General features: G+C 42.1%; 1 long non-coding RNA gene across 1 annotated transcript; it reads right to left on the reverse strand.

Annotated features, from left to right (window-relative positions):
* Positions 1–2,622: 2,622 nt before the first annotated feature.
* LOC128343296 (uncharacterized) lies at positions 2,623–13,788 on the reverse strand. Its single transcript, XR_008315444.1, has 3 exons — positions 13,692–13,788; positions 7,611–7,670; positions 2,623–2,778 (listed from the first exon to the last, which is right to left on the reverse strand). It is a non-coding gene; the product is annotated as an uncharacterized LOC128343296 (long non-coding RNA).
* Between the last annotated feature and the right edge of the window lie 2,075 nt (positions 13,789–15,863).

A 15,863-nucleotide genomic window follows, 5' to 3' on the forward strand; every position in this document is an offset into this window, starting at 1 on the left:
ATTATTATAGATATCATCGCAGAATATAGGCTGTACCCAGTAATGTTGCTTTTTGTAATTGGCTGATGGTGATATCTGTGGCCCCTATGGTGTTGAGGTGCTCTTCAAGTTGTTTTGGAATTGCACCTAGGGTGCCAATTACCACTGGGATTATTTTGGTCTTCTTCTGCCACAGCCTTTCAATTTCAATTTGTAGATCTTTGTATTTGGTGATTTTTTCTATTTCTTTTTCTTCTATTCTGCTATCCCCTGGTATTGCTATGTCGATTATTTTAACTCGTTTTTCTTTCTTCTCAACTACAGTTATATCTGGTATGTTGTGTGGCAGATGTTTGTCTGTTTGTAGTCGGAAGTCCCATAATATTTTTGCATCTTCATTTTCTACCACTTTTTCAATTTTATGGTCCCACCAATTTTTGGCTACAGGTAGCTTGTATTTTTTGCAGATGTTCCAGTGTATCATCCCTTCTACCTTGTCATGCCTTTGTTTGTAGTCAGTCTGTGCGATCTTTTTATAACAGCTGATTAGGTGGTCCACTGTTTCATCTGTTTCTTTACAAAGGCGGCACTTGCTGTTTGTTGTTGATTTTTTGACTTTTACTCTTATTGCATTTGTTCTTAGTGCTTGTTCTTGTGCAGCCAGTATTAAACCCTCTGTTTCTTTCTTCAAGTTACCTTTCTTAAACCATTGCCAGGTCTTGGTGATGTTTGATTTTCCAGTTATATTGTGCAAATATTGAAATAATAATAATAATAATAATAATAATTCAATTTCTATATCGCCCTTTCAAAAATGACTCAGGGTGTATACATGATATATGCCTAAGAACTGGACATAAAAGGACAAATGTGTCAATTTTCAGCACTATTTAACTTGCTGTACTTGTGGGAATTTTTATCAGATCTCCTTGAAATTAGGCACATTTGTAGATAATCTAGTACATTATGCATGCCAAGTTTCACGTTTAACTCAACAAATGTTTTATAAGCAATAGAATTTTGGAGAGAGGGTTCAAAAGGTGGTGCTGGGGCACTACTGCTCGGCAACTTGGCCATTGGCCTGTGGGGTCCCGCAGGGTTCGGTCTTTTCCCCCATGTTGTTTAACATCTACATGAAACCGCTGGGAGAGGTCATCCGGGGACTTGGACTGAGTTGTCAGCAATATGTGGATGACACTCAGCTCTATCTCTCCTTGTCGCCTGATCCTAGGGAGGCGGTGGATGTCCTGAATCAGGGGCTGGAGGCCGTGATGGGTTGTATATGGGCTAATAAACTGAAATTGAATCCGGACAAGACGGAGGTACTGTTGGTCAGTAGGAGAGCCAATCGGGATGAGGAGATTTTACCAGTTCTGGATGGGATTGTACTCCCCTTGACGGAGCAAGTATGCAGCTTGCGGGTATTACTGGACCTGGCTCTGAAAATGGAGGAAAGAAACTGGAGGCATCAGAGACTATGCAATTCATAGGCCTTGCCACCATGTTGCAGGATTTTGCTTGTCAAAATAATAGTTTGGAGCAAATATCTAAGATGTTCTATCTATCTATCTATCTATGTTTGTTTGTTTCTTTCTTTCTCTAAAATGTACCCATCGCTAATCCCATGTGTGGCAGCTCTTGCGAGAATTCACAAGGGAGCTGCTGGGGAAAAAGCAAATGGACAGACTAACAGCCAGCTGAGAGAAAATGGTGCGGGGGGTGGGGGGAGTGGTGGCTGGGGAGGTGGGAAAGCAGCGGCGGGGGGAGGCAGGAAAGCGGCTGCCGAAATGGGCTGAGAACGGGGAAAGAGCTGAGGGGGGAGCCAAGAGGGATGGGGAGGGCTAAGAATAGGTGGGGGAGGAGGGAGGAGAATTATTATTATTATTATTTCAATTTCTATATTGCCCTTCCAAAAATAGCTCAGGGCGGTTTACACAGAGAAATAATAAATAAATAAGATGGCTCCCTCTCCTCAAAGGGCTCACATTCTAAAATGAAACATAAGATAGACACCAGCAACAGTCACTGGAAGTACTGTGCTGGGGGTGGATAGGGCCAGTTACTCTCCCCCTGCTAGATAAAGAGAATCACCACGGTAAAAGGTGCCTCTTTGCCCAGTTAGCAGGAATTATTATTTATTTATTTATTTTTACATTTATATCCTGCTCTTCCTCCAAGGAGCCCAGAGTAGTGTACTACATATTTGAGTTTCTCCTCACAGCAACCCTGTGAAGTAGGTTAGGCTGAGAGAGGAGTGACTGGCCCAGAGTCACCCAGCTAGTTTCATGGCTGAATGGGGATTTGAACTTGGGTCTCCCTGGTCCTAGTCCAGCACTCTAACCACTACACCACGCTGGCTCCTAGAGATGCAGATGCTCTGTGCCCGGGCCAGCTAGTATTCCATAACTTTTGAAAGTATTTTTTCAACATCAAATCCTACAAGTTTTGCTTGTTTAGCAGTAGCAATGCTGTAATCACTAATATTAACTTTGAAACTTAGATCTAGAAGTTTTGCATCAATGTAATTGGCTGCAGTATGATTACTTTAAAACACTAATAAAATATTTTACTCATATTTCTGAAAGATTTAAAAATTCAGAATTTTTTCCAATTTATTTCAAAACAAAGTCAGAATTTCACAAGAATATTTTCACAATTTATCTCAAAGAGTTCTCCACTGGAACAATTGGGCAAAATCCCTCTAGGGGAGAAAGGGAGGTTTCTATTTTCTTCTTCTTGATATTCCTGTTTTTCTGGACCTCCATATAGCTTGTATTGACTCTTTACTCCTTAGTCTGCCTAGGAATCATATATATTATTTCAAGAGTTGGAAACTCAGTGACATCACAAGGCTCTGTCTTGTAAGTCTCAGGCTTAGCCAAAATCATGATAACCGTACATGATCCTGAGATTGGACATAAGTGATTCATGAGCCTTTTATTATCAATGGGATATATTTACCATTTCCAGTTTGCTTAATTGCTTAGATTGCTTCTGCTGCTTTGGCTTAGCTTTGGAATATGTGAAGAAATAACAAAGGAATACTTATCTCAATATTGCCCTTTAAATGAAGGTTAAATTCCCTCAGTATGTAACCACAGCCCATCCTGCCACATCCAAGATTAGGAAACACTGTATCAGTGGCAGCCAGTATGGGTGAGGCTGGGAAGATGGAAAACAAGCTACATATCTGGCTGACTCTCTGTCTCCCACCTCACCCTGCTGCAGCCTTACTCCAGAGGCATGGACTGGTATTTGCCAGATTAGTCTGCATACCTGGGGTTAACACCATGGTAGAGCAATGCAAGAGACAGAGAGGCAGCCAGAAAAGGTGAGATGAGTGCAAATGAACAGCGCCTGCGGCTTGTTTTCCACTCCCCCAGCCTTCGCAGTATCAGCTGCCACTAACTGGGATGAAGAATAGATGTTCTGCTTTTGAAAATGCAAAAGCTAGCAGTAATTTGGATCTGCCTCTAGACACTAGTCAGAAGATCCAGCCAGGTCCCTTTTAAACAGCTGAAGTAGATACACGCTTTGTAGTCATTATATTAATAGAGCTGGAGATTAATTTTAGTGGCACACTAAGTAAATAGCTAACAGAATCCAAATTTGGTAGAGATATGATAACTGCAAAGGGTTCAAGCACCTGGTGCAACGACGCCAATTGATTACACCAAGAGGAGATCTAACTTACTTTATTATATTCTGCAGAATACAAGACAGGTGATGCTCTATATCAAATGCAGCAAGGTAGAGCAACCCAAAATGGAATCTGCTCTAAGTATATATACAAAATGACAACAAGTTTCACACTTCCAGCAAATCAAAGGGCAGGAGACAGTCAGGTGATACATTACCATAGCAAGCTTCTACATCAAACAATGACTGACATTGTTACTACTTTACATTCCTAAAACTATGCATCGTTATTCTGAGCAAGAGAAACAACCCTCTTTCCCATCAAAGGGAAAGAACAGGATGGCCCATCACCATGACTGTTGCTGAGTTCAGGATACAAAAGTAACATAGGAGTGTGAGAAAGGAATACATGGGAATGCTGATAGCACCTAGCCAGATCCCCCCACCGTGTAGGGACATGTCAGGGCAAGTGTCAGAGCCTGTGGCTCTGTATTAGCAATTTAAAATGGCATAGCTTACGTCAACTGAAGCAAAACTGAGTCTAGGGGTATTTCCCAGATATCATAATCCCCCCTTTGAGACAGAAGTGAGTGCTAACAACACTTCTAAGTGTCACTAACATGCACATCTAACTGTTGTGGGGCAATTAATTGTACAATCTTACTTTTGACCGCAACTTGAGTGTAGGCTTTCACATAGCAAGCAATCCTGGTACACATTGTATACAATGTCCTAAGGCTGTAAACACACCTACAAAAACCATAACCAGTCCCCAGATACCTTTAAACCATCCCAGTCCTTTTCATAACCAAATGTTTGAACAAAAATGTCAAGAAGGTATACAGTTGCCCTAAAAGCATATGCTATACTAGTACTGAAACAAACTAGACTTCTAAAACAAATTCTTGGAAAAGCCAACACAGCAGCAATAACAGAACATACATTGTTGGTTAAGACAGTTGACACTTGATCTCATTGAAATAAACATGCATACTTGAAAATATTGCACTAAATCTGAAATGAAATTGTGGGATCAAAGTGCAAACAGAGACCAAGGAACCATTCGTATCATAATCCCCTTCCTTGCCTCTAAATCACAGGGTGGTGCAAGGAGGCCTGTAACTTCAAGGCATACAATGCAAAGCAGACATCAGGAGATGCCTGGGAAAAGAACCGGTCAAATGGTCTTATAGATGAACAAAAAGACTAAAATCAAAATGGCGCTGGTTATGCTAACTGTTTTCATACAGAGCTCAGACCTTTTAGGGCCAGTTGAGATTGTAAGCACAGTTATTTTGGGTGGAAACCTTGCAGCGACATGTAATGAAGTAGTTGTTTCAAACAGCAGCAAGTGATGAGGTAGCTGAGTATGTGAGGTCTATGTCTCTACAGTGTGGAGCAGCAGCTGTAGCTTACAATACTCCAATGTCTCTTACCCCCAAAACTCAATCCCCACCCCCTTTGTAACAATCCTCAGTAACTTCAAGAAGTCGCAGGTGATTCTTGGTATTGATGTGCGCTCCCATGAATCACAGGATACAGTAATTGCAGCCAAAGGGTATGGTGGCAGACACTCGATTCCAGAGAAAGATGGAAAATGCAGAAATAGAACACTTCAACATTTTGATTTTTGGCTTGCCTGTTTGCTGTCAGGCACTCTTCAGGTATTTGTTGTCTAATCTTCACCTACAGAACTTTGGGACTCAGGATCCTTTTCCACAGGAGCAGGATCCTGGCATTAGGTCCTCTTCCTCGAACGCAGGGCAGGGCAGCTGATGGATGTTCCATCACTATTGGGCTGGATTGGAGATGCAAAACCTGGCCTATCACATTGCCAGTCCTTCTGGGTCAGGAGTGTTGTCCTCTGGAGACTCCCTTGGGATCACCTTCCGGCAATGGGATGCAGGGATCTCAATTGACCACTGTTTGGGTCTTTAACAGATCCTGCTCGGAAAGACAGTCCACGGCACTGCTGGGTGCAGGGCTCCCTCCTTCTGGGTTGGCAAACCGGCTTACTTGAGAGAAAGATAGGCAAGTGAGTTACCAACTCCCTCCGTTCATGTAGGGACAGTGTCCTGAGACTAAATCCCTGGGTGCCAACCAGCAGCACAAAAAGGGGAAGTCAAGTTTTCAAGGCAAATAATACAAAGGATGGATAACATCTGAGGCTATTTTCAATTTGGTCTTTTGGCTCCCCCCCCCCCAATTTATGTTTTTGTTTCCCTGCGTGCCCTGGACCCCTCTCCCACTGAAGTCCAGAACGGGGGATGATGTCCGCATTTAGGGCTTGGTGGCTTGTGTTGTAGGTTGGTCTCTGATCACGAGGACAAAACGGCGATTCTGGGCAAAAGGAAAAGCAATAAAGTCAAAAAGGAAAAATGGCATTCACATTTTCACCCTCCTTGTGAGTTTGGGGTTTTTAGGAGGTCAAATATAGTCTCATCACTCAAGAGGCCACAACATAAAACTCCAGCTCTTGAACTTCACAACGGCTGTTTGAGTGTAACTGCTGACAAAGTCCTGTTCCGATGTGGCATCTCACAGTCTCTTCTGTAACCCGTTCTTCCTCCTTACAACAACCCTGTGAGGCAGGCCAAACCAGTTGAGTGGCTGGCCCTGTGTCACCCAGCAAGTGTCATGGCCAAATGAGGGTTTGGACTCAGGTTTCCCTACCTTGCTGCATTTGATATAGAGCATCACCTTTCTTGTATTCTGCAGAATATAATAAAGTAAGTTAGATCTCCTCTTGGTGTAATCAGTTGGTGTCGTTGCACCAGGTGCTTGAACCCTTTGCAGTTATCAGATATCTAGTGGATGAAATGCAAATTTCCCTTATAGGCAAAGTCCCATCCTTAGCTGGTAGAGGTAATTTTCCTCCAGCATTATAATATCTCTCTGTAATCTCCAAAGTACAGTAGGTAAAAACTGCAGGTAGCCCTGTTGGTCCATTAGAAAAAATACAAAGGCAACAGTACTGTAATACCTTTATTAGGACTAATTGAAACATCACATAGCAACAAGCAAGCTTTCAGGAGACTTCTTCAAACTAGATGTTAAGCAAACCAGCCACACAAATGGGGAATGGAGGATAAAATTTGGTGGGTGTGGTAGAATAAGCCAGTCTGCTGATTGCAGCCATCCTAATAGGGTAGATGCTTTGCTAACTCAGTCAGGTTAGTAAACAAAGATAGTAAACTGTATGTGGAATTATTTCACAAATAAATTTAGTGTTAGGATTTTGTGATTATTTAGCAAAGCACCAAGGAAGCTACCACTCCAGTTACAGAGTGCAGGGTTTAGTTGTTGCAGCTATATCAGTAACACGCATAGAGATCGCTGTAGAGCCTAAGTTACTTAACTAGTTTATTGGTGAAATACATTTGAGATAGGAAAGACCTGTCCTATCTATCAGCGACATAATGAATAGGGAGGGAGAGAGAGGTTTCCATTTGCTCTCTAAGAGGAAAGGAAGAGGACTGACTCACTACAGGAAGTACCTGAGGAGTCAAAGCAGGGGTCATAGATTAGGGGCAAGCAGGGACAGATAAGAGACCCTCACTAGGTACCTTTACTCTCAATGCCCCTAGTGGTCATTAGGATAGTTGCACTGGAACTCCATCTCCAACATTTAGTACCTCCTTTTATATTTCCCTGAATGCAAATTGCCTGACTCTAGTGCTGCTTTATTATTTGTCCTTAATTCTTTGCTATGAAAAGAAGCATTAAATGTAACTGAAAGATGTATGAAAATGGCAATTAATATTCTTACGCAGCTACTATTCTGTATAACCATAGGCCTAAAGTATATTTCAATAAAAATAATCTTACAAAATGTTTTATAGAATGAGTGTACCCTTCAGTGAGAAATGCCAGAAAAGAAATAGGAGCAAGTTGCATTTCTAATAGCTTGCTTCTCCTATCAAATATAATTTAACAACTGGTGTTTTATCAGCTGACCCAGATCCTTCTAAGGAGTGGAGCATGCTACTTACATTTACTACTCTTTTTCTGAGGTCTTCTATAGTGCTGTTCAGTGAAGGAGAGTAACGAACCTGGTAATTGAGAATGAATGTCAAGTAGTGTCAAGACTCTTCAATTCATAAAGCTGATAACACTTTAAGTGATTGCATTTATCACTGTACAGCTGCTGTGGCCTTGGACTTTGTTCATAATATTGTAATTATTGCTGGTGTTCTTTAACTGATATTTTTAAATTTCTTTACAAAAGTCATGCTTGACTGCCAGCAAATCAGAACCTAATGCAAGTTCTCCTTCCTAACTGATCTTGTTATCTGTATGTAGCAAAATAAGATGTTTATTAAAATCTGTAAACCGACATAAACTACAAAACTATGAAGAAAATTATGGCAATATCTAGTCAACTTTTAGAAGACACAAAAAATAATATACAATGTTATATACAGTAGTTCAAAAATTTGTTGTTTGGTTGATTTGTGTGAAATAAAATAATACTTCCTGATAGTCTAAGATATTAAATACACAGTCCTGTCACTGAAATTAGCTGAATGCATTACTTTTTACTCTGGAATAAGCTTGGTTAACATTTAATTTTTTTAAAAGAATTATTAATATACTTCCCAATTACCTACAGATAGTAAACTTTACATGAACAATCCTGCCACTTAAATTAGCTGCTTGCACTACTTTTTGTACTGGAATATGCTTGCTGAATGGTTTAAATGTTTAAAAAAAACTCTGAACATAATTATCATATTTAAATTGTTATTGTTCTCAACAGATTTTTAATGCTCAATAATCAGATCAATAATTCCAAAACAACATCATGCCCAAGAGAAGCACATCTTTCTGAGATTCAAATTTACCAGATATGATCATTATTCAGTAAAATTGAATAAATTCAATTTATTATAAATTCAATTTATAAAATTCAATAAAATTGAGCCCCTGGTGGCGCAGTGGTAAAACTGCCGCCCTGTAACCAGAAGGTTACAAGTTCGATCCTGACCAGGGGCTCAAGGTTGACTCAGCCTTCCATCCTTCCGAGGTCGGTAAAATTAGTACCCAGAATGTTGGGGGCAATATGCTAAATCATTGTAAACCGCTTAGAGAGCTCCGGCTATAAAGCGGTATATAAATGTAAGTGCTATTGCTATTGCTATTGCTAAAATGAATAATGTTTGAAGTTGAAATCCTACAAATTTCAAACTGTCCTTTTACTTCTTCTTTGTAAGCACATTGATAAAAATTTTTACATATATTTCTTGAACTTTCCTATAAGAGTAATCTACACAAAATGACTTTCCTCCATGAACGAGAGTCTTCACCTACTAGTTAACATCTATTTCAGATTCCCTGTTTCTTTTTCTAAGAGGATTTACCAACGGCTTGTTTTTTGCCAGTACAAATTTAAATGATCAGATCCATCTACTTGTCCATTTGCTGATATGTGCTGCAAATGCCATGCCAGCATATGATATATCTGCTGGCATGACACACTGATCCCACTTTTCCATTCATGTCCCGTTCCAGGAATAAAGATTCTAATGCAATCAGTAATAACCCCAGAAAATAATCACTAGTTTTGCCTAGGTCAGATTGCTAGCTATCTAGCTATTCCCCAGGACAGTTTCACCATGTCACATAAGTAATACAACTCAGAGTAAACTACATGTGATTTTGGGAGATCTATGAATTAATATCTTATGGTTTTAAAACATGGTAAATGCAGTCATGGTAGCTCTCAGTTGGAATTGGTGTTATGACATTGAGAAAGTGGGAGTTTAATCCTTTCCCTGTGCTATTTTCCTGATCTGAATTGCCTTTCCAAACTGTTCTCTGCCCTGTAGGGGAGACTATTTGGTTTTTAACTCCTTCTCCCTGTGCCATTTTACCCATCTGAATCTCCCTCCACCACAGACTGAGCCAAGCAGATTTTAAGGTAAGGTTTTTATGTGCCTCTGTCCACAATTTTGCATTGGCTAATAAAGGCAGGAATTAGGAAGCTGCCTTATATCGAGTCAGACCATTGATCCATCTAGCTCATTACATAGACTGGCAGTGGCTTCTCCAAGGTTGCAGGTGGGAGTCTCTTTCAACCCTATCTTGGAGAAGCCAGCGAGGGAATATGGAACCTTCTGCTCTTCCCAGAGCGTCCTCATAGACCTGTCCTCCATGAATTTGTTTAAGCCCCTTTTAAAGCCATCCAAGCTGGTGGCCATCACCACGTTCCATGGCAAAGAATTCCATAGATTATGCGCTGTGTGAAAAGGTACTTCCTCTTTTTGGTCCTAAACTTCCCAACCATCAGTTTCATGGGAAGACCCCTGGTTCTAGTGTGTGTGCGAGAGAAATTTCTCTCTGTCCACCATCTCCACTGCATGGATAATTTTATACACCTAGATCATGTCTCCCCTTAGGAGCCTCTTTTCCAAGGTAAAGAGCCCCAGATGCTGTAGCCTTGCCTCATAAGGAATGTGCTCCAGGCCCCTGATCATCTTGGTTGCCCTCTTCTGCACCTTTTCTAGTTCTACAATATCCTTCTGAAGATACAGTGACCTAAGCTGTACACAGTACTCCCTTCCTCATGACTCCCAGCATAGAATTAGCCGTTTTCACAGCTGCCGTGCACTGAGTTGGCACTTTCTTTCTTTAAAAAAAAAAAAATACTTTTAATTCAATTTTTCACAACACAAGTTACACACACACACACACACACACACACAGAGGAAAAAGAAAAGAAAAGAAAGAAAAAACACAAACAAAACAAACAAACAAAAAACCATGAGGATTTCCATCTCATCATCAGTTACAATACCCAAGTCTTGCCTGTAATTTAATCGTTCTCTGCCCGAATAAATCGTACGAAAGTCAGCTCTAGGGCATTTTAAAAACATTTTTGTTATCACTCAAAAGCCTGATAGAAATCCATTTTATAATATGTTTTTAGGTAAATAAGAAGAGGGTCCCACTCCCTTTTAAATACTTCAAATTTATTTCTTAATAATGCTGTTAGCTTTGCCATTTCTGCCAACTCTAACACTTTAAGTATCCAATCCTCTTTACTTGGGCAATGGATGTCTTTCCATTTGTATGCAAATGTCAATCTTGCTGCTGCTGTCAGATACATAAAGAGGATCCAGTATTTCCTAGGCAATGAACTGTTATCAATACCTAATACTATTGTTTCTGGGCTCTTAGGGAAAGTCATTGTAAACACTTTAAGCTCATTGTATATTAAATCCCAATAGCCTTTAGACTTATTACAAGTCCACCATAAATGTATATAGGAACCCTCCTCTTTTTTACACTTCCAACATTTGTTTGACATGTTCTTGTAAATTAAAGCCAACTTCTTAGGAGTTAAATGCCATCTATACATCATCTTAAGATTATTTTCCTTTAAATTAGAACAGGCAGTGTATTTCATGTCTTCTATCCATAGTTTTCCCCATTTCTCCAAGTCTATGTTGTAACCAAAATCCTGAGCCCATCACTGAGTCGACACTTTCAATGAGCTGTCCACCACAATCCCAAGATCTCTCTCCTGGTCAGTCACCAACAGCTTAGTATCCATCAGTGTATATTTGAAGTTGGAGGGGTTTTTGCCCCAGTATGCATCACTTTACACTTGTGTAGTGAACGGCCTCTCCCCTCCCCTAAAGAGTTAACTGGAAGTGAACCCTGTCCTGACTGACAGGCAGTGGCCTGTAGGGATCAGCCACTCAGACCTAGAGGGCCTTGTGACAGGAAGAAAAAGGTTTCGTTCTCAGTTGGAGCCAGACTGTGCTTGCAACAGGTTGTTGGCCAGGCAAATGGCTGTAACAAGAAGGACTGCAATCCTGGGAAGTTAGCTGCAGGGGCCTGAAGTCTCTACCATGGATTTGGTGAGTTCAGGAAGGAAGCCAGAGCTTTGGCTTTGGAGAAAGATTTAATCTAGGGAACAGTTTGCTATTTAGCTTGCATCAGAAACTTATGTACTCTGCATTTTCCTGATATTGTTCTAAGTTTCTCTATTGGTAATGCAGCTAGGGTGTTGCAAAAATCTCTATAACCTGTAAAGGTACTTTTAAAGGTTCCTATATCCCTGTTCCTTGCAACTTGGGTGCTTCTTGAAGTATTCTTGCAACTACTGAATTTCCTTTTACCTGTAACTAAAAGCTGAGAAAGCCTCAGACAAAAGCAGTCTGTAGTATTTTGAATAAAATTTCTCTCTCTCTCTCTCTCTCGTATTTTACCTGACTCTGAGTGGATTTTTAACCCAGGAAAAGGGGTTTTACTCTGGTGCAACACACATCTCAATTTTGATTGCTCAGCAACTCTACCAAGTTTTCTCATCACATGTTGGCTGCACGTGGAAGGTTTGTTTGTACTTTTCCATTGGTAAAGAGAAGGAGAGTTCCCTGGAATTTTGCCCACACCAGGGGGAGATTAAACTCTGTTGAAGTGGGCATTGTGGCAGCAAATCAGCTACAGATGAAACAGGAAAGTTTTAAAGGAACAGCCTTTGTTGGGAAAGCATGGAGGGAATGAGTCAGCAGTTTCTTCCCCCCATGTGGGCTTAATTTGAGACAAAGGCTGGGTTAAATCTGCTACAACTTGCTTACATTGAACCGCATTTGCCATTTTGTCACCCACTCCCCCAGTTTGAAGAGATCTGTTTGCAGCTCCTCACAATCTGTTTTGGATTTCACTACCCTAAATAGTTTAGTGTCATCTGCAAATTCTAGATCGTTTATGAACAAGTTAAAGAGCACTGGTCCCCGTACAGCTCCCTGGGGGACCCCACTTCCTACTTTCCTCCATTATGAAAACCGTCCATTTATTCCTACCCTCTGTTTCCTTCCTTCAACCAGTTACCAATCCGCAATTGAACCTGTCCCCTTATCCCATGACTGTTAATTTTATTCAAGAGCCTTTGCTGGGGAACTTTGTCAAAAGCTTTTTGGAAGTCCCAATATACTATGTCAACTGGATCACCTTTATCCACATGCCTCTTAACACTCTAAAATAACTCCAAAAGGTTAGTGAGGCAAGACTTGCCCTTGTAGAAGCCATGCTGGTTCTCCTATATGTTCTTTTGTATGTTTAACAATTTTGTCCTTTAGTATGCTTTCTATCAATGTACTAGGGATGTGCACAAACCTGTTTGGAGGCCCTTTTATGGGCCTCCGAACAGGTCTGAAAAAACAGTGTTTTGACTGGTTCGAAGGCAGGGGGATACCTTTAAGGATCGGGCAGGGTGCGCTTTCCCTGCTGGTACGTCAGTGTAAAGGGGTCCAGCGGGGTGGCAGTGTACTTCCCTTCTGCCCTGTTGCCTCCTTGGACCGGAAGTACCTGGTGTGCATGTGCACGTCGGGTGCGTGCATGCCCGACGAGTGAGCATGATGTCCATACATGTGCCTAACGTGCATATACGCTGAGTACTTCCAGTCACTTCTGGTCCAAGGAGGCAACAGGGTGGCAAGGAGGTACTCTGCTGCCCTGGAGGACCCTTTTACACTGCAGTGCCGGCGGGAGAAACGCGGGGGTAGGGGGGGAGTGTACCCTCCCCAGTCTTTAAGGGTATCCACCCTTGAGCCGCCCCCAGTTGCTTCCATGCACATCCCTACAATGTACCCAGCACCAAAGTTAAGCTGACCGGCCTGTAATTTCCTGGACCCACTGGGATCCCTTTTTGAAAACTGGAGTTACATTGGCTACTTTCCAGTCCTCTGGTACAGAGCCTCATTGTAGGGACAAGTTATATTTTTGCTAGGAGATCAGCAATTTCACATTTGATTTCCTTTAGAACTCTTCGGTGTATGCCATCTGGCCCTGGTGATTTGTTAATTTTTAGTTTTTCAAGACAATTTAGAATATCTTCCCTTGTAACCTCAAGTTGACCTAGTTCTTCAGCTGCTGAACCTGAAAAGCTCAATTCTAGAAAGGGTATTTGGTCAGTATGCTCCGTCGTGAAGACAGATGCAAAGAACTCATTCAGCTTCTCTACAATCCCCTTATCCTCTTTAATAATCCCTTTCACACCCTCATCATCTCGTTGTTAATGTGGTCCTCTTTGACCCTCTGGCTTTTGACTTTCTCCTTGACCATACCTTTAGCATGTTCCTGGTTCTCCCAGTCTTGGCTTAAGACTTGTGCTCCCTCGTGACCACTGTCCATGGCTCAGCTCGTGACAGTTTGCTCCCTGAAAACCTCTCAGCCAATGGTTGTTGCTGTGTTGTCATGGAATGTTGCAGGGCATTCTAACATAAAGGACATAGTGTCAATAATAGTGTTTGTTTGTTTGTTTGTTTGTTTAAATTGCCCCAAACATGCGTCTCTGGGAGTTTTACAATTAAAATCATTGAAAACGTTAATGAGTCTTGATGATTCATTACATTAAGATATGTTACATTGTTTAAAATCACCAATAAGAAAGCACAATATATGAGACTGTACAATGTCTTTACTACTTACATGATACACAGGTTCAGATGGGAGCCTTAACTTAAATGTGACAGTCAACAGCCTGGATGGTTTTAAGAGAGGTTTAAATAAATTCATGCAGGACAGGTCTATCAATGGCTACTAGTCTGGGGGCTATAGGCCACCTCCAGCCTCAGAGGCAAGATGCTTCTAAATACCAGTTGCAGGGAAATAAGAGCAGGAGAGAGGGCATGCGTTCTAGGGATGTGTCCGGACTACTCTGGAGGCCATTCTAAAGGCCTCCGGACCGGTCCGGACTGGTCCAGACCTGGGTAGTTCGGTTCGGGTGGCGGGGGGTGCTTTAAGATCGGGGGGAGGGTTTACTTACCCCTCCCGCCGCTTTCTCGCTCTGGCGTCCGTAATTTTAGTAGTAATTGGGGTGGCAGGATACCTCCCTGCCGCCCCTTCCCCCCTTTCGCTATGAAAAGCTCCCAGGAGTCCTCTGCGCGCACATGTCACAGAGACGTGAAGCGCGCACACAAAGTGCGCACGTGCGCAGAGGACTCCTGGGAGCTTTTCATAGCGAAAGGGTGGAAGGGGCGGTAGGATACCTCCCAATTACTACTAAAATTACGGGCGCCAGAGCGGGAAAGCGGTGGGAGGGATAAGTAAACCCTCCCCCTGCTCTTAAAGCAACCCCCCACCCCAGTGCCGGACCGCAGTTTGGCGGTTCCGTACACACCCCTAATGCCTTCAGCTCTTGCCTATGGGCTTCCCAGAGGCATATGATGGCCCACTGTATTAAACAGGATCCTGGGCCTTGGGCCTGATCCAGCAGGACTGTTCTTATGTTCTTACCTACTTTTAGAAGCTTCATTGAATTTGTAAGAGCCCTAACTCTTCTCTTGCTGGAACCTTTTTTAAGATCCTAGGATCTTCTGTGGGTGAACAGATAATTTATTTGCCAGAGCAACTTAGTGATTCTGGCAGGAAGTTGGAGAAAGGAACCAGGGATGGATGCTGAGCATGTTCATGCACCTTCCTTCTTGTTCATCTTTTTCCTAAAGGAAAGAGCCCAGGTTAATTTGTTAGACAATAGCCAGAGATCAGAAGAATCAACTTTTGGAGAGTGTAACTATTAGGCCTGTGCATGTTGAAAATAGTTGGAATTTCATTTCGGAGCTCGAGAAGAACTACCAACCCCATGCTTGCATGTGGCATTCCAGCAACTGTGCACACTTCCCAGGCCGCCCTGCAGCACTCTCTTCCCACCCACCCCCAAAGCACCCATACATCGCTGTGCTGCCCAGCCATCCCCGCACCAGTGCTGGGTGGCTTTTAAAGAGCCCCCACCTAGCCTGGGGCACTTGCTGCATGAGGCACTGCCTCCTGGTGGTAGAGCTGGGAATTCTGAAATTGAATTCCGACTATTTCCGACATGCACAGGCCTAGTAAGTATGCATGGTACCTCCCCCCCCCCACACACACACATTGCTAAGAAAGGGCTGGCATTTCTGGTACCCAAGTAGAGGAGAACATGGATGAGGTTTACAGAAGCTACCCCAGCACACGTAATAATGCAAAGAAAAATCACCTCCTTAATTTGTTTCTGAGTTTCAGTAAAAGGTGCTAAATCTGGCCAGTAGGTTTTCATCAACCATTAAATTAATTAACCAAGAGGTTCAAAACCCCTCAGCCCAGGTTAAAGACCATGGAAATCAAAGTTTAGACAAGGAAAACCAGTGCAACAACCATGCCTTAAATAACTTAATCAAAGGTCCTGCTATGTTCTCATGGGAATAGGATAGGTGGGCAACCACCTTAATTGGAAAAACAAAGCTGGACTCTCCACTGAATAA

This window comes from Hemicordylus capensis, chromosome 2 (genome assembly GCF_027244095.1).
Source record: "Hemicordylus capensis ecotype Gifberg chromosome 2, rHemCap1.1.pri, whole genome shotgun sequence".
Classification (NCBI taxonomy): Eukaryota; Metazoa; Chordata; class Lepidosauria; order Squamata; family Cordylidae; genus Hemicordylus; species Hemicordylus capensis.